General features: G+C 42.6%; 1 protein-coding gene across 2 annotated transcripts in view; it reads right to left on the reverse strand.

Annotated features, from left to right (window-relative positions):
• The window catches only part of SCHIP1 (schwannomin interacting protein 1), a 128,256-nt gene that overhangs the window by 91,026 nt on the left and 13,809 nt on the right, over positions 1-23,421 (reverse strand). The gene's annotated exons all lie outside the window — the stretch shown is intronic.

Raw genomic sequence — 23,421 nt, forward strand, 5'->3', positions numbered from 1 at the left:
GGCAAAACCATCAGGCTGATTTAATACACATCCTCCAAGTGAAACTCATAACCCTTGGAAAGGAATTAGCCTGAGAATTAAAAGTAGATGGCAATGGGAGTGTCATAACACTTCATATGTGGCTTCTTCTCTCTCTTTTGATCCTTTTTCTTTTCCTCAATCTCTTTTTTTTGTTGTTTTTATTTGTCACCATTTGGAAAGAAACACTGATCATACTCCGTGTCTGCTTGAACAGTCCCTTGGGCTCCCTGGAAGACGTCGTTTCCATCCTCGACCAGCTTTCAAGGAGAAGCAGCAGAACTTGTCCAGTTTCAGCCCTGTGCTCCTCCCCAGCACTCCGTTCTGCTTGAGGAGCACGGTGGCAGAGACAGCACCAAATTCTGCTCCGTCCTTGGCGAAACACTGTATAACAGCCTTGACTAAATGCTTGTCTCCTGTTCACTGCCTCTGCCCAGAATTATTTGCTGAATCGCGCAAGCGTTCGTTTGTCCCTATGTTGTAAAAACTGGATAGCACTGAAAATGCCCAGATCTCCTGTTTTCTTAGAGCACATCCGAAGCCATGTCAGTACTTGAGGCAGCGCTAATATTGGCTAATCTCACTAAAAACATTACCCGTTTTTTTTGAGTGTGACACTCGGTTCCCTCATTTTCCTGCCTGTCAGGTTATATCACTTAGGGAACACACTTCGGAGCCTCTTATGCAAACAGGAGTCACCTGCTTAATCTCTGCTTCGCCTGGCTGGCCGGGCACGTCCCGCCAAAGCCAAAAAGTGAGAGGCTGCTGCAAGATATCTCCTCCTGCTAGAAGACAAGATGTCTTTGAGTCAGGGTGAGCAAGGATGTTTTCACAGAATCACTGTCTTTATTTCAGCGTTGCTACATTGAACCAAAGCATCTCTCTACAAACTGTTACTGAGGAATTTTATCAAGCCCTTGAGGAATTTTATAGTCGAATAGGAGTTTCTGGTCAAAACACACCATAGCAAATCCTGCAATGATGTCTTTGCATCGTGTACACTGTGCACGTGTCCCCAGCTCTGGGCTGCTCTGGCTTTCTGGTGAATCTCAGTCTCTCACCCTCTTCTCTTCCCACATGTGGAAGGTTTTGAATGGTCCCTTTTCCATGCTGGCACAAACAGATAACAACTTTGCGCAAACTAGACAGTTTTTGGTGATGGATTCTTGTTTTCAAATCATCCCAAATTATTGCCACGTGATCGAATTTGAAGCTTCTTATCTGTATCATCCCTGACAAACAAGACCACATCTTATTTTCCAGCTTAACCAGCCAACCAACAATCAAAGCTGTCCTGCCTTAATCCTTCTTACTCAAAGGTCAGCACATCTCCTTGCACCACATCTCAAAAGAGCACTCCTTTCTAAAAAAAAAACCACAACAAAACAAAAATTATTCAATCCTTTGGGCTGATGTTGGACAAGGTTAAATCATGAGGAAAGTGTCCACAGTGAAATTTGCCCTATTTACCATGAAGATGTTGATCGGGGAGAATACAGAGGATGCCGCCACATGCCTTCAGGTGATGGAAATGATCACTTAATGCAATTCTACACTTTCTTTTCCTGAAATTGCTTCAGGTGGTGAGACAGAGCTCCTGGCTGTTTGAACCTTGCAATTCACTCACCAGGACGATCGTTTTAACTTGCCCCATCAAATCATTATTTGTAATTAGAACTACAAGTCGAGGGACACAGACACTTAAAAATAAATGCATTTTGCAAATAGCTTCTTAGGTGGAAAGTAACCAAATGCTACATAGGCTGCAGAGAGGAATGCAGGAAAGATGAGCGTTACATTTGATACAGACAGAGATAGAAGAGAGCAGGACATCCTTGCTGGGACAGCCTTTCACCTAACACCATCCTGAGCAAACCAGCCATGGTCAGAAGAGTCAGAGGAGAATACTTGACTTGTTTGTCCGAATACAAAATACTCTAAATGAATTCAGCTAGGTAGCAGCAGCACAGGCCAGGAGAAGAGCCAGCCCTCTCCTCCAGCCCCTGATGGAGCATCTCTACCCATGACCTCCACCTCACCTGGGAAATGCTGCTTTGCTTCCACTTCTACAACCAGCAGCTCTCCAAAAATAGTCTGTCGAATCTGGAACAAACCTCCCGGGAAGCGCCATGAACCAGCAGCACGCAGGTTCACCTTCGCTTGGCTTTAAGACAAGCTGTCTCAAGCACAAAGTGCAGGGAGCTTAACAGAGTACTCGTCTGAAAGATAACGCTACCAGGCATGGAGGGAAAATGAGCTTTGAAATGGGACTTAGAATTAGATCATTTTCTGGATGCACAATAATTAGCATTCCCGGAGTTGCTAGGGCCCCAAAGACTAATGAATCGGGTACTATTTCCCTTGGCGCCACAGAAATGTTCATCTTCAGGGCATGGACATGCTCAGACACCTATTTTTAAAAGCACTCGCTGGCTGATACAGCACAAACTCCTTCAGGTGCAATGAGTGTTTTAAAGGACTTTAAAATTTCTCTGAAAACCGAGGGCTGAAAGAATTGCTAGGGAGATTAGGAGGTGTGTGGGCATGTGTACACATGCCTGTGCAGGCAGGTACGTGTGTCCTCTGTGCACCTTGAAACTGCCACGATGTCATATACGACATGGGGTTAGACAAGTTTTAACAATAACAAATACGTATTTACCCTTATTTGACTAAATCGCACTTTCATTTCCTCCTTACTTTCAAAGTTTTTCTATGGAGTTTTACATCAGCAATTTTTTTTTTCAGCTCTCACCAGGCTTTGTACCTCACTCGCACGCTAACGGTTGTGACCAACGTAAAAGCGAGGCAGGAGGATCATCAACGTCTGACGGGGGCTCCTGGGTCCTGGGCTGTTGTATATGATTCATCCAATGGACTTGAACTGTCCTGGCAGTCTCTTGCCATTGTTGAGCAAATGCTATTTATGCAGGTGTGTTCTGTGGTTGGTTTTTTGTTTTTTTTTTAAATCCTAGATTCTGTCAGCAATGGCTTTAATCTCTTTTCGTATCTTAATAAGTGATAATTGGAAAAATCAACTGTTTTTCTCTCCTGTTCTCTTTTATAGAAATAAGTGTTGCAATGATTAGTTCAAAGAGTCTCCACAGCTATTTCCCAGCTGTTGTTTAATAATCTGGAAGATTCTAGGACCTCTGGAGAACATGGTGAATATGTTCAGTCTCTGGCATCGGCTGTGCTTCAGAGTGCTGCAAGTATTACCTCTTGTAGTGAGTCTTGCTTTAGACTTTCTTAGAGATATTTTTCAGGTATTAATATTTTCTAGGATCATATAACTTATTCTAAGAGGTTTTTAATATTTCAACTTACCTTTAAATTTCTCTTAAATCCTTTAGAAATGGGAGCGGGACTGGATATGACAGGCATTAAATGCCCAGCCTTTTCCTATTTCAGCTCTTGTTGTTGTCATATATTGACAGATAAAGCCATTACTGGAAAATGTTGTGTACCCCACCTCTATTTTTCAATGCTCAGAATAGCTACTTGTGTCCTTGTAGCTGCTGCTGGCTGGCAGAGAGCAAAGAAAGGCAGGTAATCAAGAAGTCTAGATCCATACGGTGCCCTGAGGGCCTGATCAGGTTGCTGCTAACTCATTTATTCAGTAAATCTGTGATAATAGATAATAATGGCACATGGCAATCACAGAACATAAATATATAGTCACAAAGGTTAAACTGAAGGCTGCTTTGTTTGTATAGAATCATTGTTTTCATAAACTGAGTAGCCAATTAAACTTTGAAATAGCAAAAATAATTCCTTGAAGACACTACGTTGCTCTCTTAAGACTGATCTTTATTGGCAGGGGGGAGAGAATGTCCACTCTAATGGAACAATTTAAATGCATAACGGTTAAAATAAACTCCTTAAAGTATGCCTCCACATTCCTTACATTGACTAGTGAGACATCGCTTTTTCATGAAATACTGTATAAGTGAGAGACATTTAAAGCAGAAAAAAAAAAATTATGCTGTCTATCTCAGGCTGGTCTGTAACAATTTCTACACTTAAAGGCATAATTGATTGTGTGAAAGGTAAGACTAAAATGCACTTCACATAGCTTTGCAGATTTAAGCTTCCTTTCTGGTTTTCCTTATGCATATGTAACATTCCCAGGGAATCTACTGTGGGGAAGAATAAAGCAGCAGGCAACATGACAGAAGAGCAAAAATTAAAAATAAAAAACCTCAAAACCACCCAGTACCCAAAAAAACCCACCAAGGCAAACCAAACCTCAGTACTGCACGTGCCCCCCGTACCAGACCCTTGCCTTGCTCAGCCCAGCCTGGTGGAAGGAGAGACAGGACGGCAAATGCAACTCTTCCCACTCAGCCTGATGAGTCCCCGGGCCCACGAGGCTGACCCTGCAGCTCAGTGGGGGCATTGGTGTCATCGCTGCCCCAACACGATGTCACCTCCTGGGGGCTCCCCGGGGAGCAGAGCTTGGTGACTTGCACTTTGCTTCCTTAGGGTTATCAGCAAGCTCAGAGTTGATGATTCATGGCATACGAAATCAATTCAGGGTACTTCTCCTTGGATTTCGTTTTAAGAAGTTTAAATAAATAAATCTACGTGTAAGCAAGTTTATTATCTGGGTAATGCATTGCGATTTAACTCGGATGGAAAGCTAGAGCCATCAAATCAAAGTCACAGACAAGCTGGAAACAAACCAACGAATTAGAATGATGAGATCTTTCTCACCAGCCATAAAACAGACCTAAGGATGAGTTTGCGATGACAAAGAATTACTTTCCGTCGGAAGAACGGATGGAAGCTTCACCATTCTTCCAAGGCAGGGCCCGGACTTAAATTGAGAAAGTGGCAGGGTGAAAAGATCTCAAAATTTTATTTAAATACAAGGCAAGGAGACATCCTAGGGAAGACTGGAGATGAAAGGATTTGGCCAGTGAGGAAAAAGAATAGCGAGGTCCTTGCCCAGCCCTGCAGGCAGGAAAGCTGGCGCCTGCCTGCGTGGAAGGGGACCAGCTTGCTGCCATCCCTTCCACAAAGGAAGGGGCAAGAGCTTTCCCCTGAGCTATGTTTTTGGTGCAGTGAGACCCCAGTAAGGATGCTTGTGTCCCAGCCACCATGCACAGACACAGGCAAACTGACAACAACGGGGGGGGTTATTAGCAATCGTGACTTTTCTTTAAAGTTGGATCTTGAATTTTCAACAGAAAGTGTAAAATACGCCTAAAAAGCAGCTTGCTTGGTAGAAAACCTATTTTTCATTAAAAATCAATTTGTCCACCCCATTTCCAGGGACAGCTAGTAAATCCTGAGCACTCAGCTTCAGATCTCGTGTGCAACGAGACGCAACCGCTCCTCCCCAATACGCTTCTCTCAACGTGAGTAATGCCCTGAGTGCAGCCGTCTCCATCTCCCTTTGCATTTTCCAATGCCATCAGCTTCCCCATCCCATCCATCCATCGACATTATGAGTAGCTATCAATTGCTCTGCCACCACGTGACCCAGACTCCGCTCCTCCCGCCCGCCGTGCCCTGGCACCCCGCTGCAGAACCGCTCTCCCACCCCTTCTGCAGCGGCATGAGCATCCTTGAATGTTCGCATGGTTTTTCTGGCTTCTTATTCCAGCTCCACGGGCTCAGTGCTGCAGGCAAGATCTGGCTGCTGGGAGGAGATGTGGCTTCTCCTTACCCTCTCTCACACTCGGGATCGTGCAGCACCAAGTAGCGGTGTCAGAGCCCGCTGGGATCCCAGATAAAGCTTTAAATATCTTTCAGAAGAATTAAGAGTAGTTATTCCCAGTAATTACAAGTGGTATCAGTCAATTTTATGCATGGGTGGTTAAGACACCAAAGGCTATAAAATCATACCATAATGAAAAGAACAATGCTAACAGTTTTTTTTATTTATTGCCTTTTCTATCGCTAGAGACCGCAACCACTGCTGTAAATGTGCAAACCATACCAGTGAAGGCTCTAATGCATTTTATCCCTGATTTTCATTGTCTGGAGGCTGATGAGACAAGGCTTTGTGCTCCATGTATTGTGTAACTAGGATCCTTTTAATGAAAAATTTGCTTTAATGAAAAGCAAAGCTAAGATCGTTATCAACCAATTTATGTAGGAAATGGGAAGTATCTGGGACAAAAATACACAGCACGGGGGTAAGACTTTGGTAGGTATTAGACACTTGGTTGTATCTATTAGATACTTATTGGCATCAGAGGCACACAGGCAGAGCCCAACCCAGGCTGCTGCCCATGCTCGTGGGTCAGAGGATGGCAAATCCCCTTAAAAAGCAGCAAAAATAGTCGGGTTTGGGCTGGGTAGGCGAAAAATGCTCGTAAACCACGTGGCACAAGTTGGGTCAGCCACCTCCTCCTCCTTTTCCTCTGGTACACACCAAAATATACCTGGATGGTGCCCCATTCCTTTGGACTGTCTTGAGGGGTGTTTGGGACACCCTGGGAACCGGGGTTTGGTTGTGGGTTGTTTTTGGGGTTTTTTTTAGGCCATTGTGGTCAGATGAGTCAAGCTACAAAAAGCCTTCTTTCTATAAAGGTTACCCAAAACCCCCCACACTTCACACGTTTTCTAAATAATCAGATGCCTTCAGGCTCAACATTCTTGAATTAATTCTGTTACATCTTTCCTGGCTTAACTATAATTATTGCAGCAGCGGGGATGAGTCATCACTAGCTGTAGTTTATCTTCTGGAACGTAGCGTGTACTGTACCTAATACTGCGTGCGATGGAACTAAATCAGCTACTTACTCCAATATCTTTATTACCAAAAAAAAATGATCTATCTGTCATTCACATGCAACGCGTAGCACGAGCCTTTAATTTGCACCTCTCCTACAAGAATCGTAATAAGAGATTCGATCTTATTGTTTAACTATCCCTGTGTGCCATGTGTACAAATAAAGAGCAGCAATCTCGGGAGAAGAAACTCAGAAGCTGGTGAGGAAAAGGTAGAAAGAAAGGAAGGAAACCCTGATCTGGGTATCTGCCTTTTTCCTTCCTCCTCGTGGGCACAGGGAGGCTCGCTGTGGCCTCACACCAAGCCATGCCCCTCGGGGTGACCATCCCCATGTCCTTCTGGAGCAATCTCCTGGGAACTGGGTGTCCAGGAGAAAGCACAGCCTCAGTGATGATACGCTTTTTGTACATCCTCAGGAGTTCAAATTTCCTCATTTCATCTCCAGTTGAAACACCTTAATTGAAGCTTCCCTCATTTTGTTAAAATTAGCTTCCACATCCTAATTAACAGCTTCTGCACTTGAGAAATGCAGCCTCCTGTTTTAAGAGTAATGACTTTTTCCTGTCCTAGGTTCCCACCTAATTTGTTCTCTGCCAAAGACTTTAGAGATAACAGCTTTTAATTACACAAAAAGGTAAGTCATCAATTTGTCTGTACCACCCCCGTTAAAGATTTCCCTCACAAAAGTTATCTTAGTGGCTTATTGCACGGAAGCATTCAGAGATCTGCTGCTGCTTTTAATGGGATAACCAAGGGGCCGTGTCTACCTGTAGCTTTAGTTTTCTCACTAAAGCTATCCTCAACATCAAACATTTATCTTTTCTTCAGCAGCAGACCTGTTAAAAAGTCTCTGTTATAAACAAACGCGTCACTCCCAAAGGAAATCAAGACTATTTCTGTGACCACATCAGCTTCCCCCAAAACAAAGTTCACAAGTCAAACACCATGATGATGGGTAAAAATGCAAAGCTTGAGAGAGCATCTACGCAAGCTTAAAGCTAGGGAAAGGCATGGATTTCCTATTTTCAGAGGCAAATTCCTTGAGAACAACTTCTATTTGTCTGATAGTTTGAAGGATACCCAAAAGCACGAACAACGCGAGTGCCCACGCTCTCCTGAACACCATCAACAACTCCTGGGGCCGACTCATCAAGTTATAGATAAGGGAAAATCTGGCTGCCCTCCCCATGGAGCTCGTGCCGCTGGGAAGATCCATCGAGGGTTATGGGCATGCCACAAAACCACATTATTATTGCAAACTTCTGGGTGGTTTGTTTCGCTTCTGCTGGTCCCAGTGTGCTGTATTTGATAGGACAAAATTTTCCTAATCAGATTGTCCAAAAAAAATATTACCTGAGTGGTGTAAATCTCAAGTTACGTCTGTCAGGTTGATTAAGCCGTTCACGCTTATAGTCCACAGGGCTCTGTTTTCATCTATTTATTTTTCCCCAGTGTCTGTGTTTAGGTAACACTTATTTTAGATATAGTACACCTTCCAGTATTTGGGCCCTCACAGTTACGTTTATCTTTCCATGCTCAGATTTTGCTGCTATGGTACCTATAAGCGTGGGCAGTTAGAAAGCCACGGCTGAAGCTACCCGTTTTCTCCTCTAAAATTAAAAAGTAGGCTCTGGCTTTCAGCAGCAGCGTGACTTGAGGTAAATTAACTTTCACTTTGGCTTTTGATGGATGTATAATGAACTCTGCATTGTTCAGCTGGAAATCTTGGAGCTATTTCTCATTCCAAATGTCTTCTCAGCAGCACGTTTGACAGGTTATTAAGATTTTAGTATCACTGTGGAAACATTTTTCTAGGCTTCTTGGCTGGGATCAGGAGAGGTTCACTGCACCTTCTCCATCTCCACACCAGATCAGCCTGCTGATCTCCAAAACCAGCTGGTTTTCAAAATTCAGCTTCTTTAGATTACTGCGCATAGGAAATATTTAACGAGCAACGGATTGGAAATCCATTGGGGTCTCCCCGCTCAGGTTCATATCCTGCTGACTATGCCAAAGTGCTCAAGGCCAGGCTGGACGGGGCTTTGAGCCACCTGGTCTAGTGGAAGGTGTCCCTGCCCATGGCAGGGAGGTCGGAACTACATGATCTTTAAGGTCCCTTCCCACCCAAACCCGTTCTATTTCCAATTCGGGTTCCTTTGTCCCAATCGCCAAGCTGCACTGAGCAAGGCTTTCACATCATTTAATTTAGCTACTTAAGCGTAGGAAGTTTAGCTATTAGTCATGGGGAAAGGTCAGGTTTCTTTGAAGGACCACGGAATTATGGATGCTGGCTGGAGACCTCTTCTGGGAGCTCATTTAGAGACCCCGACCCTGCAGCACCCCTCTGCCAGGGTGCACGGGAGCCGGCGGGCAGGAGCGAGGGCAAGCGGTGGGACAGCAGATGGCTGCTGGATGCTCCTGACTGCAGCTCGCTGGTCTCTCTCCTCTCCCCCCAGGAGCGTTTTTTATTATCTGAATTATTCAAACCTCTCCTGCTTGTCCATGAATCTCACTTTTACAAAGATTTTCATGATTCGCAATTTTCCAAACAATTTAAGGAACACATTTCAGCTTTCTACTGAAAGGAAGTTGCAGGCAAACCTTTTGCTTTTCTTGTGTACTATGACTTTGGTGCTTATTACTAAAGACAAAGCCTTTCAACTTTGAAATAATCAATCACAACGAAAACAGTGAGATATGTTGCGGACAAAAGCTAAAGAAAAGGTTAAAATCTTCATATAATGAGCGTATTTGTGTAGATTAAAATCCCAGCCTCCCTGAAGACCGTGCAACCACCGATTTCTGCTTCTCCTACGCACTTTCACTTTGGTTACCAAACTGACTTTCTGGTAATTGAGAGCAGGTGAGGGAAGAAATACCTGTGGAGAGGTACAGGACAAGGCGAGCCCTAGGGAGGCCAGGAAGAGAGGGGCAGGTACTGGATGAGAAATGGGCTCCAAAAGCAGTTTCTGAGTTTCCAAAGCCTGCACCTGACAAACAAATTTCAGAGTTCTTCAGAAAGCACAATCTGATGACACATAATATCACTTTCTTGAGCAAAAATGACAAGACGGACGCCTTTTGCTCACTCTGTTCCGATATAACTATTTCTTGCTGTCTGAGTCATCTCATCAGCCTGCTCAACTAGAGAGAGATATTTACTGGTGTATAATGTCACTGATTCATGCCCTGTATTTCAGAACTTTAGGAAAAGGAGAAAAAGAGGTCCAATATTTTTCTGAAAAAACAGCGTTTGGCCAAATTAGAGATTATCAATTAGCACCAGCCACCGAGCTACCATGAAATCAGCGCTGAATGCAGGGCTTTCTTCGTGTCTAAGCTCCAATTCTAACCAGCCTTACCTCAGTGTGGGTCAGTGCTATCATTTTTGAAGTCAGCAGCTTGGATTAAACTGCTACGGTTGGGGGTACTTCTAAGCTCCAGGACAGGGACATGCGAAGAGAGCCATACGTTAAGAAAGTCAACTCTTCGTTTCTGTCCTGCAAAAACTTCACTATGGAAGGCCACGTGGAACCTTCTATCCCACGGTCAGATTATTATTTTATTTTTTATTAGCACTGATAAAATGCCTTCAAAACAGAAGTTATAAAGTAAGTTGGAACAGTTTCTCATTAGTGTCTGAATATCTTGGTACTTTGAAGGTCCAAAGTTATTAAATGAGAAGTATTTTCAAACAGAGAATATTTCTAAAGTTATTGCTGCTCAGGTTTTTTATTAGCTTTTCCCTCCTGAAATGGGAACAAGAAATATTATTTGCACAAGAGGAAGAACAGGGAAGGTGGCCGAGATCTGAGGTTCATTTGAATATGTGTAACTCCACGTTCAAACCTCACCAGCTACAGTGATGAACGTTAAACTGGAACAGCTTTTCTTTTAACAACGCTAATTTCTCTCTCTCTCACCAGTAGGTCTGTTGTTTGCACCAGGATACTTGATGGATGAGTTGGATTTTCACATTTTCTGACATTTTTTTCCCGAATGCTATAAATCAGCATTTTATGAATGAATAAATCCCATCTGCCAGCTGTTAAAAATCCGCTTCGAGGCTACGATTTCTAGGTCATCCTATTTCGTGACTCCGGTGCCACCACCAACAAAGAAAGTTGTTACTGCACAAGTAAGGATATTTTAGTCTTTCTCAAGAGGAACTGTTAAAATAAGCTGGTAACTGTTTAAAGCACTTGCCTTGAAAACGTATGCTGCTCTGACAGCAAGCGGGCAGCCTCCCTTCCCCATCAGCCTTGGCCTGTCTTTTGAGTTGGACGTCATTAATTAACCCCGCGATGACCACAGCCCAGCAAACTTGGGAAATGAGCAACTGGCCCACGGCGATAAAGATGAACGACGGCACGTGTGAAAGTGTACTCGTGCTGCTCAAGGCTGGCTGCTTTTGCCAAAGCTCAGAGGACAATATTACATGAGCTCGGGTACATCCTGAACCCTCTTGGAGTGTCAGTCACAAAACACACCTACATTAAAGTTTGGATGAGATGATATCAGTCTTCTACAGCTCGTTGGAGAATAATTTACACAGAAGTGAAAGGGTATATTTCTACTGTACGTAAAAACATGCACACACTGAAGTGCTTCCCCTACAACTGACGGGGAGCATCCTGTGCCAGCCTGAGATGGGCAGCTTGTTGCAAAGCTTCAGACTAAGAGCATAAATTTTCTGAAAATTTTGCACATCACAACAGACATTTATCTCTCTGCCTCCTTTACATGTACAGTTATTATTTGTGTGGGCAGCAGCAGCCACTGTGCATGTGGATGATTAATGAAATGTGTAAAAAACCCCCCACATTTGGTTGCTACGAATGTCGCACAATCCTAATAATTTTGTGCCTAACTTGTGCCCAAAGGACGTTTTTTCCCCCCACACAGCTACACCCTTTAAAAGCCGGTTTGAGTACTGGGAATCCATCCCCATCGCTCATGCAATCTTGAGATCATGATTGCAAAACATAAAAGTACAATTTCTTACTAATAATATCCCTAATGTTTGGTTTACTTTGGGTTCTGGTAACTGGTCACTGATTATATTACGTATTTTGCTAACGAAGTGTATTTCCATGCTTGTCCTGAGCTGGCACAATATTCCCCACAGAAAAGGCAGAGTTCCTTTACTGGGGCACATGTTCCTCCCAAACTGGAAGTTGCTGTCGCTAAAATAATTGACGCACAGCACTTCTTGACGCGTCTGTTTTTAATTAAAGCATATTTCAATTAAAAAAGGAGAACAATTTTAAGGGAATCTTTCTGCCAGATGGTGATCCCTAATTTACCTCAAATGTGTTGGATGCAGCACGAGTCGTTCCTGATTAGCTGAAGTTGATCGGATATGTAAAGCGTGAGCTTTGCTGTGAAAAATGAGTTGAAATGACCCCCTGAAATGACCGTGTGGGTCTTTCCTTCTGCTGACCTCTGAGCTATTTAAGAATTAATGGGAATTCTGGCTTTGTCCTGAGACTACGATTGTGGAAAGGAACCCCTGCTGATTCAGCAACCAGGGATGCTGTGAGTACTCCATGAGCACCGTGGCTGCAGGTAGCTATGGAGTCCTTAAACCAGCTCCCTGCCCTCTCCTCATCTGCAGACTGGCAGACAATACACTAACTATCCTCCATTTAAAAAAATATTTTCAATGAACCAAGTCAAGCTTTTCCTGCTGTTAAGACTCCCAAGAAAGAACAAATCCAGAACATATTTTGTCATATATCATGTTTCCATGTTGAAGCAATTTGTACAAATTCTGTGTCTGGCCCGTGGAGTTCCCAACTTTGGCTCCAGCAAAACAGTTTTCAAGACCTAATTGGAAAATCTGTGCTGCAATCCAGGTGAATATTAGAGAGCTCTTCCACTTTTACATACTTTCCTTTCTGTCAGCCCTTACTTTGGCACGCTCATTGATGGCGAACGAATTGACTGCACCACACTGAAACAGCAAATCATGCACACAATGATCATTAATATTTCCAGCGTGTAAAATATCCCTTACACATCAGTGAAATATATGCTTTATAAATTAAACTGAGAATGCAACCACGAGTAGGCACTAGATCACCAGATTATGAATTGCAGGTTATTGCAGTGGCTGAATGCCAGTCCCAAACCCCCCCAAGCCTTTGATCACCTTCAGCACCCTTCAGACTTTCACTCTGCTTTGCTGGGTGCTATGTGTAGCTTTCCATCTCTTGGATTATAGTAATTATTTAATTTTTTTAAAAAACACTGGGGATTTAAGCTTATTCTCATGGCAGAACTGGTGGTGGTGCTGCGGCAAGGGGCCAGGATACCGTGACTGCTGGAGAGGCTACAAGTCCCTCAGCTGCTCTGGTAAACCCGGACCTGAGAATTGGGCAGGATTAAGGACCATTAGGTTACATGGAAACTCACTGCAGTCACTGCATAAAATCCTGCTAATTCGAGAAGTTTTTATGTGAAGGTGTAAACAACCCTAAAGCAGATCTGACCACACCAGTGTTTTATGAGTGGAGAACGGAGAGACGGGGAAAGGGGACTGAGCTGTGAGTGGATAAAGTGTTGTTGCCTTTTAGCTTTCCTGCAGTTGTTATTTTGACTAAGAATAAAACCTTACCGTAGCATTAACTCAGAGGAGACATAACTGCTAGGAAATGAGATTCTCTGATATCTTGATCTTTGCTGCTCTGATGTTATATGGAGGGTCAGTTGGTATCTACCCCAATCCTGGCTGCTGGGTCACTGTGAGTAGACCCACGGAGGCAGTTTTATGGTTATGGCATTGCTAATGACCCGAAGTGTTAATTCCGTGGTATTTACAATGACCCTTGGAACCTCAATATTTCACCAGCCCCATTGGAAAGAAATGACTTTTTCCAAAAGCTCGATTCAATGGCACTTGCCCAGCAAAGCAGAAAGTCCCTGCAGGACAGGCAGCGTTTTAAGATTTCCAGCTCACATTTTGTAGCATAAAGATCGTCCTCTTACACACCAGCTGTGGCAATACTTGGGAGCTAACACAGCTAAACACCTCTTTGCATACTACTGTATTTCTTAGAGGGCAAGTTTTTCAGTTTCGAAACCTTTTTAAATTTGCATTTCAAAGTAGCTATAAAATGTGAATTCCAGTGCAAAGCATTAGCATAAAGCCATTCAGTATTACATATTCTGTCAAAAGTGCCAGGAAAAATTCCACAACTATTGCATTTCCATCTGGCAACATCTTCCTACTCTGAATATTTGCATAAAATATTTCCGCAATAAAGAAAAATTATGAAACATAAACTCTTTATATTATTTCCAAATAGATAACTTCTTCACAATGGTATAAGCCAAGGAACCCTGCTATTGCAAACAGACTAATTCCCTCTTTTCCAACTATTTCAGAACAGTTTCAGAACACTCCCTACTCTGTCTTTCACTTAAATGTCTAGGTAGATTTTTAAATTTATAAGATCTTTGGTTTTTAAACCAATAACAAATCACCGAAGAGGAGGTGAACAAGGTGCCCCTGTTCACGTGCTCAGCCCTACCTCCATTTGCAGCTTGGCTTGCCAAATTGTTGGAGTAAGTCAGTACACAGCATCATTCCCACCCCCCCACCCCTCAAGTACTGAATCTATGGAATTAGCCCTGAATTTTCACAGGTACATGTTTGCAAGTAAACATTTAACCTGGCATTACCTTATCTCACAGAATTAGACCTTAAATATTGCATTACCAGCACTCTTCCAGATCGTGGGCAGCAGAGAAGAAAGTTACCCTGCAGCTGCAGCAAAACATAGAGTAAAATAAAGAAGGGAAATAGATGGGACTAAGTTAGGACCAGATCTTTGAGCAACCCGGGAATTAAAGCTGGACACTGAGCTAAATTCTGCATTTGGGCTAGGGTGAGGCTCACAGGGAGAGAGGGTAAGGAGAGCAGCGTGCGTTAGATTCCCGTTTGTCACTGTGGCTTTCATGTAGATTCGGATACCCCTGTGAAACCCTCCTCCACACGTGGTAAATCCATTTTTAAAGCTGTATTGCTGAAAGGAGAAGGTGCTCCAGGCATTTAAGTATCAAAACTCTTGACCCAGCATTTCACATGGAGCAGATGGTACAACTCTGTTTGCCACTATCGCCTGTTAAAGTAACTCAAAATTATACCAGCATAATATACTCTGTCGTAACTCTTTAGCCCCATAGTGATATGGGTATGATGTTTGTAACAGTGGAGATGAAACCCACACTAAAATGGGGTAAATAACTTAGGGATGCTATTTTTTCTTTCTGCCTGGGAATGTTATTCACACCAGTTCTGTTTAGGGCCTATTTCAGCAAAAAGGTCGTGTGTGTTTCAGTCGCAGAAACGAGGAAGTTTAATGCAAAGCATATTCACTTTCTTTAAATATGCACTTTTATCTGATCCCTTTCCATGATTACAAGTTTACCTTCTAAGAAAAGGAGGAAGAAAGTGCAAAAAAATGTATGTTTTGCACATGTCCACGCAGGTTATACAATTGCCAAACATCTTGCTCATGTGATTATCAATTATTTTTCAGTTATAAATACTTCTATTAAAATATAGCTATGTTTCCCCAATCATTTACATCAAGGGTAATTCTCAAAAACTCATGCGCTTTTCGTGCTTTAAATGAAGTTCAACAGAAATTAAACTTCTCTCAGGCACAAGCTGTTTTTCAACCAAGTAAATAAACAACACCCTGTGACACCCTCCCCAGCTCCTTACTGGGTGCCCTGGTTAACACCGAGCGCCTGAGCTCCGACTGGTGCAGCAGCCTGGGATGGGAGGGGACAGCACATGATTAAAACACACAGAAGGAGCAAAAGAGCCAGCACATAAGGGTTCACTTTTAGACAGCAATCAACCTGGAATACCCACTGGGCTGATTTTGCTGCTCTTGACTAGGGGACACACCAAACTACACTTTACACAGAGTAAAAAAACAGCTTGAGTATCAAACATATACTCAAGTTCTTTCTTAGTCCTAATTAAGTGGAAAAAAGAAGAACATTAGGTTACAGTAAAAATTACTTTTAACTCAACTGTATATAGAGTCTAGACTCGCACAAAATAATCAGTAAAAAAAAAAAATCCCTCTTTGAAGAGCCACAGTTTGAGAATAACCCAAGACGCACAGGCTGAAAGAAACCTGCCCAGACATGATTAATTCTGACATGTTTAAAGCAAGTGCTTTCTGTAACTCTACCTCTCTTTTAATGTAGCTTTGTGCCCATGTTGATGTAATAAAGCATCATTTAGAGTGAGGCTGCTGTGTCCAGAAAGAGATGCCACAAATTCTCAGGACCTTTTACATGGTTGGCATCAACTATTCAATGACACAAGAGTTACACTGTACAGTAAAGGCTTAAGACAAACGGCAGTGATGCTGTGGAAGACTCAAATAATGCCCTTCAGTGATGCTGGAAAATATATTCATTGAAAGCCACAGGCACTGGCATTCTTTTTTTCATAGAGAGAGGAATTCAGTAACAGCCTCTAATTTCTTCGGCCTGATTATACAGAATCTCATGTTGTGCATGTCCTCTAATGCATGAAATAATGCTTTTCATTTTAAAAGAGTCAGGTCAAAAAGAGGGGCATGGCAGAAATGTTCTCCCAAAGACAAGGCCAGTTGAAAGGACATCTATACCACATGCAGTGTTCAGGAACAAAGGTCTATGCTTACGCGAAAGGCTCTGAGGGAAATTAAGTATGAGCATTTAAAATGAAAATATCTCTTCATTGACAAAATGTGAATATTCGTAATTTTCTGGACCATTAAATCTCCTCCTGGAGAGTGAGCTAAGGAACTTTGGGATATTTTTACTGCATCAAGTTGGGTATGGGGATGTCTAACCATGTGGTGATTCAAGCTCACATTGCAGGAGAACAGCGCCCTCACAAAGCCTTCTCCAGGAGGGAGCAAGAGTCTCTCCTGAAAGGTCACCACTCATGCACAAAGCCCTAGCTGTCCCATTCCCTTTCACTTGGGTTAAGGATCTGTTTCATTAGAAGAGAATGAAGGAGTTCCTGCAGATACACTTAATGACTAAGTCTATCAGGATTAAATGTATTGGATGGGAAGAGAGAAGTGGAAAACACAACCTGGGATTTGTACGCACAAAATCTAAGCTCTTCTGAGCCTTGCTGTCTTGCCATGTTATCTTAGAGAAGATTTGTGTCTCGGTCAAGTGGGTTTGTTTTTTTTTTCAGAGAGCCAGGAAGCTCAGAAATGGGAAGGGGCAGATAGATGCCCAGAGCTGCCCAACAACCACCAGTGTAACTCCACCCCATGAAGTTCATTTCAAAATTACTTTGGAAGAAAATCTAGAAAATACCTTACCATCAGGAAAAGAAACATCAAAATGGGCGCCAAGTGGGCAAGAAGCCACACAAGGATTTCCAGAGTTGTTGCCTACAGCACTTGGCCAGTCTTTGGTAGAGAAGGTCACAATTTTAACTGCTTTGCGTGCCAACAAATACAGCTCCGGACTAAACCCACCGAATTCTCCGGAGCACCTCCACATTGCATTCCAACTTCCTCTGAGGTAGGAAGTCTGTTTCTGAAATTTGGCTTCAGGATTTAACCTTTGGGTTTTCGTTCCAAGCGTGCAAAATTGAAGGCAGGAGACGATACAAATAGCGAGCACTCTGGGCTGCTCAGGAATGTGTGCAGCAGGTTTTTTTACAGGTTAGGGTAAACAGCACTGTGGTGTTTGTAAATACCATGAGTTTAGCATGTAAAATATTATGACATACTAATCTATTTATATTTCATCATTGCACTTACTTTGCATAAAAATTACATTACAGGGAAGGATTTTATTCCTGCATGCAAAACCTTCTCCTCCTTTCCATCCCTGAACTGCTCTTTAGAACAAGATGCTCCTTTTGTTCCTCACTGAAAGGGTAATATTTTATCCAATAGGCAGTACAGTATCAAAGACTTCTGGACACTATCGTAATCAAATATAATAATCATATGATATACTTCTTAGCTACTCAGGGTACCGAAGTGATTTTGTTACTTTGAAAAGGTTTGAAAGCATCTTAACTACATCTTTATTGAAGCACCATAAATGTCTTTAAAGCTATCTTGGTGCAAATGTATCAAGAATACTCTTGAAATTCCTTGTTATACCTTGTACCTGAAAATCTATTTGAAACATATTCTCCTGTATCGAATTTCTGTCTGAAACAGCTGATTTAGGCAGCTGATAGAGTGTGGCAGGTGCCCCATTCATTGCATTATCATTTTATACAGTCTGTCCATAAAACCCCCAAGAGAGGGATGTACTGTCTGTCCATGAAAAATAATCCACTGTCTGTGGCTTATGGGAACAGCAATAGAATTTTAAATACTTTGGAAAGACCAAAGCTTGGCCATTTACACTATTCCAGCAGCATTTTTCTAGCTGAATGGCCATATTCAATCTCACAATGAGAGGAGTAACGCAATTAAACCAGCACCATAATGAGGAACTGGAAACACGGGTTTCAGTTTGAAAAACAAAAGCTGCTAAATTTTAAAATAATGAAGCAACATGACTGTTGCACACGATGTGAAGGATGCGTTATTAGACACAGCAGTAAAACGCCAAATATAATACACTACAGCAATATTCTACAGTTCACCTATGGCTCCTTTGATACCCTGTACCCGTATATTTCCCTATGTTAACTGCTCAGACCCCCATCATTTTCACTCCCTGCAACAACTGCTCTGTCCAACAGAAGGAAAAGTGTTTAATTCAATGTTCCCAAAGAAGGAACAATTAGAGAAATCCAGGCACGCCCTGAGTAAGGCTGTCTCACAAGCAGGGGGGCTGGGAGCTGGCACGGCTCGCTCGGCAGGCAGGAGAGCTCTCTGCAAATGGGATGGGCTGCGAGTGAGAAGGTTCTTAAAAAGGGAAAAACCATCCTGAATGGGCAAAATAAAGTCTAAAACTTCAGGAGCCACCACTGAAGAAAAGTTTAAGCCACAGTCAGGTGGGATAAGGACACAACTGGTGCATTGGCAGCGACACAACCAAACAGATCATGAAAGTAATTCATAATATAGAATAAAAACCAAAGGTCCACTGCTATCCTTTGATCTCCTGAAGGCCTTTGATAAAGCAGGGTGGCCTTGTTAAAAAATGCTGTTATCAGAGGCAAGGTTTGGAGAAAATAATGAAGACCTGAATAAATATAACCTATGAATCTCCATAATCAGACACCCTCCAAAAGATTTCAACTACAAGAAAAAGTTGTTCTTCATGTCCTTTTTTGTTGAAGTCCTGGAACAGTCACATCTAATGCAACTAATCAAAAAAAAGCCCCAACAGCTTACTAAAACGGTAAAGTAACGAGTTCTATTCATAAATAAAAAAAATAAAAGTGCTGCCTCTGGACAGTGTAATGTTACCGGCTGCCACCTCACCCTGATTTTTAAAGAAATCCTATGAAATCAAGGCTGTAATGTTAATTACGTTAAATCCACCCAAGAACCCATGACTAGAAGGACACCTAGAAGCTTACACGGTCCAAACAAATGAGATTATTGGGAACAACCTTTCTTCAGCTCCATAGAGTAAATACCTTTCCGTTATTTCAAGATGGAGAATTCTCCCGTCTGCTTTCCCCTCGGCACAGCCGATTCCCCAGGGCTGCCACAGCCCCCGTGTGCCGGGAGCTGCCCCCCTGATTTCTGTGCTGGGAAGCTGCGTCATGTACAGGGTATATGTACGGTACAGAGGGCATGGGGCAAGGTTGTGCTTAAATTTATGCTATTTAAACCCACGTGGCAACGTACCCATGACAAGTGTTACTGAATGTGGGAAATTAGGCAATAATTTCATCTCTGATATCCACAGTATCACTCCTCAAAAAAAACAACGGCCAAATACATCAGAAAACTGTGTCTTAATCCATTTAAGTGAAAAAAAATATTACCTCAGGGAAGGATCAGCTTGCAGAACTATTACTGTTAGCACCCAGTTGTGCAAAAACTCATTTTGGAAACGATTCTCTCCCGCACGGAGAAATAATACATGATCATTTTTAATAGAAAAACTGACAGACAGTCTGGATCAAGCTGATTTTATAAAGGCATTTGTTCTTGGAATTTGACCAAAGGAAAAATGGATAGATAACATTAAGAGGTCAACCAACCAAACAGTAATTTACAGTTAACGAATTCAAGTTATGACTAATATTTGATATTTCCTGTATGGAAAGTTCATGTATCATCTTAATGTTAAAATTAAGACCTTTTCAAAAGCACTCAGGGCTGCTAAACTGCTCTTCGTAGAAAGTCAATATGGGTTTAGTTGTGCTGTGCTGGGGACAGCTGATCACATCAGCTTCCTCACGCTGCAGCTCTGTGCGGCGCTTATTCTGCCTCTGGAGGAGCGGTGCTGGGGGGATGCTGGCCTCACCTCCGTCATGCACAGAGCAGATGGGAAACAAGGCATTTCTCCACTGCTCCAGTTCGGGCTCTTTGCTAAAATTATAATGGCGCTTTTTTTTTTTTTCCCCCAACGTGAAATAATTCACTATTTTGAGAGAAATCGCCTAAGAAAACAAGGGCTTTTGCCTTAACGTATTCCTTTGGCAGAACCGCTCAGCACATTCTCCCTCCTAAAATGTCATATACATCTCACTAATGAACTCCAGCTGACCCTAAGAAGTCATTTCACATGCGTAAGTGGTCAACTTGCCTCCAAAAATGTAGTTATTGAAACAGATTCGGAATCTCCAGAACATCAGCACAATGTTTGCTATTTGGCTGCTTCCATTCATAGCAGTGAGAGAAAAAGCTAAAATAGTTCAGGTAAAGATACATTTCCCCTGTATATTTAGTCTAAAAAATTATTTTATGAGCAGAAATAAATACTTCCTACTTTGGGAACATATAAACAGAATATATTTGGAAAGACACACTCTTCTGTAACAGACACCGTTAAAGCAACGCTGCCACGTTTCAGAGTCGATATGGCCACTAATATAATTTAATGGATCTGGCTCTGGCTATTTCAAGAGGGTTTCCCCTACATACTAATAAGTTTCTATTACATGTATTTTATATATCTAATTCCTTCTGGTCCTACTAATCATGACTGTGCTGTCTGTTACTTAGATTTCTTACATTTTTTCCCCCTATTGTGGTAACATCAGAATGTAATTAACTCCAGTGAGTGAATTTGCCTCAGGAAAAACCTGCGGTTGGAAATCTCCCAGTCTCAAATAATTGAGAGTTGGAGACATACCACCATGTACTCTTCCCAGACGACTGATAGATGGAAAAATTAAGCAGCAACAGCAGTCGCTGGAAAGAAGAACAATTCTGCAATCTTATTTTCTCTGTAGTAATTTGCACCTAGCACTGAAGGAATACCATAACCGACCCCGGCTTGGAGCCGTGCGTGAGATGAGAAAAGCGTTTGTGGCCAAGGAGGTGGTAGGGATAAATGGATGTGTTACCTACAAGATGCAGCCAGGTCAGAGCAAACCGCAGAGAACCTCTGCTCAGCTTTTAGTTTTTGTCTCTTTCCCATTCAAAAGCCGTTCTCATCTTCTGCACCGCCCAAATGTTTGTCTCTGTGAACTTGCTCGTTGCCTTCTGCAGCACTGTCCCCATGCAACGGGAGGGAGGATGGCAACAGATCTCTCTATTTTGGATTTGCCAATGCCTGTTCTTCCCCAGTGAAACGGGATTAGTGTGCTCTGCTGTATTCTCTCTTCATCCACGCCCAGCCCTCAAGCTGTCACCGATGCCCAGGCTACAAAGCTGGGATCCCAGAGCGTCTCGTTAGTAACCCTACGTATCTCAGTACACCTAAAGGGCAGGAAAAGACCTGCTCTTTTCAGGCCCAAAGAAAAAAGCCAGACCCTTTCCAACTGGAGAGGGATCACGCCTCAAAGAGGCTGCAAATGTCACCAAGACTCATGGTCACGGAGCACACAGGTTTGTCAGTGCTTGTGGCATGCTGCCCCAGCTGCCGGCACACGCGCTCGCTGGCAAATAACTGTAGAGCAACGCAGCCACCCCCAGCTTTAGCCCTGGTCTACGTGAGAAGAATAACATTGAGAAATGAAAGAGCAGACATATGGAGCATCTTATAAAATGGCGAAATGTGATTTTGGGGGATGTCCCTCAGACAAACAAAATTCTGGAGTTTCAAGCTGCTCCCACAGGGCTGGAGAGAAATCCTCCAGGAATTTTCTATAATGGCCTGATTCTGCTCTGCACCCACGTGCTTGATGAACCTTTAAAAGTCTTCATTCCTACTGTTTTCATTTTTGGGCCCTGGCTTTGTAAAAAGCTGAATGTGCAATTTCTGTGCCATGGGATTAAATGAGATATTGTAGTTAAAATTGCCTTAGAAAACACTTCTGAAGTGTTCAGCCTAATTTTCTGAAGCGTAACATCTGAAGGTCTAAAATAAACCTGCTATTTTTAAGACCTATCACCAGTACCTAACAGGGTAATCCTGTTGTGAGCCATCACACCAAAGCCAGCCCCCATTCCTGAAGTACAACAAAATTGTTTCTAATTGTCTCAAGCAGCAAGTCCCCACCGAATATTCCCGCAGAAGCATAGTTCAGAAATGTCTTGTTATGTTTTGCCATCAGCTGAGGTAATTCTTGAATTGATTTTGCTGCTACTAAAGTGCAATGTATCAAATTGACTAATCGCATCGATAGTCAACATTTGATATACACAACACAAAGAAGAAGAAATCTATTGGCGTCCTGCTACCACTGGCAGAACGGAATTGAGATGGCCCCTTTGTGTCCCAGCATTTAAAAGCCCTGTGGGACACTACTCGTGAGAGAGTTAAACATACATAGTCATTCCAGCCTATCATCTCTACGTACACAAACATATACAAACTCACCCCAAGAACTATTTCAACATAAAATCTCCCTTCAAAAGGTAAGTGTCATGTTAAGCCAGAAGCATTGTGTATTCTCTGCTTACATTTAGAGCTGAAATTATCTGAAGCAAATGAAAGGGACTGAAAATAACGTTTGTTTCTGTGTTCACCTCATTTCAAACGTTATCCTACAGCCCACACCAGCATTAATGTTTCTCACAAAACCATCAAACATTTGATTTCTAATTAAGCCCTTTTCATCCCAATGCTGGATTTGTCTTCCTCAGCTTTAATTATGTTTCCATCTACGTTATTCAAAAGCAAACGCAAAGATTTGCATTTTGACATTGTGTAGACACCACATTGTGACTATTTCTCAGACAGCTCCTCCTCTCCTTTGCTGTTCACAGATTCATGAAGCCCAACTCCTAGCAAAGACAGAGCGTTCCCCATACCCATGCTACCAATGCTCCCTTTCCTTTTACCTGAAGCTTTGCAAACACAAAAGAGTGCTTCTTAGGGTTACACCACCTTAAATAATTTGGTGTCCCCTTCTTCTCATCACTCCTGCAGGTGCAAAACACGCCTGAGGAAAGTCGGCTTAAGCGCACGGAGTCCACCACTCAGTCTTTTCCTAACTGGATCTTTCCTTCTTATCTTCCTACCTTTATGTTATGTAAAATCTGCTCTTCTCTTGTAAACCTTTTCGTTTTGGATTCATTTTGCTGTGAGGGCTCTACTAGTCCATTCCAGACAATCAGAAAGAGTAACAACAATTCTCGATTTGA

This window comes from Leptosomus discolor, chromosome 7 (assembly GCF_034619465.1).
Source record: "Leptosomus discolor isolate bLepDis1 chromosome 7, bLepDis1.hap2, whole genome shotgun sequence".
NCBI classification, from domain to species: Eukaryota; Metazoa; Chordata; class Aves; order Leptosomiformes; family Leptosomidae; genus Leptosomus; species Leptosomus discolor.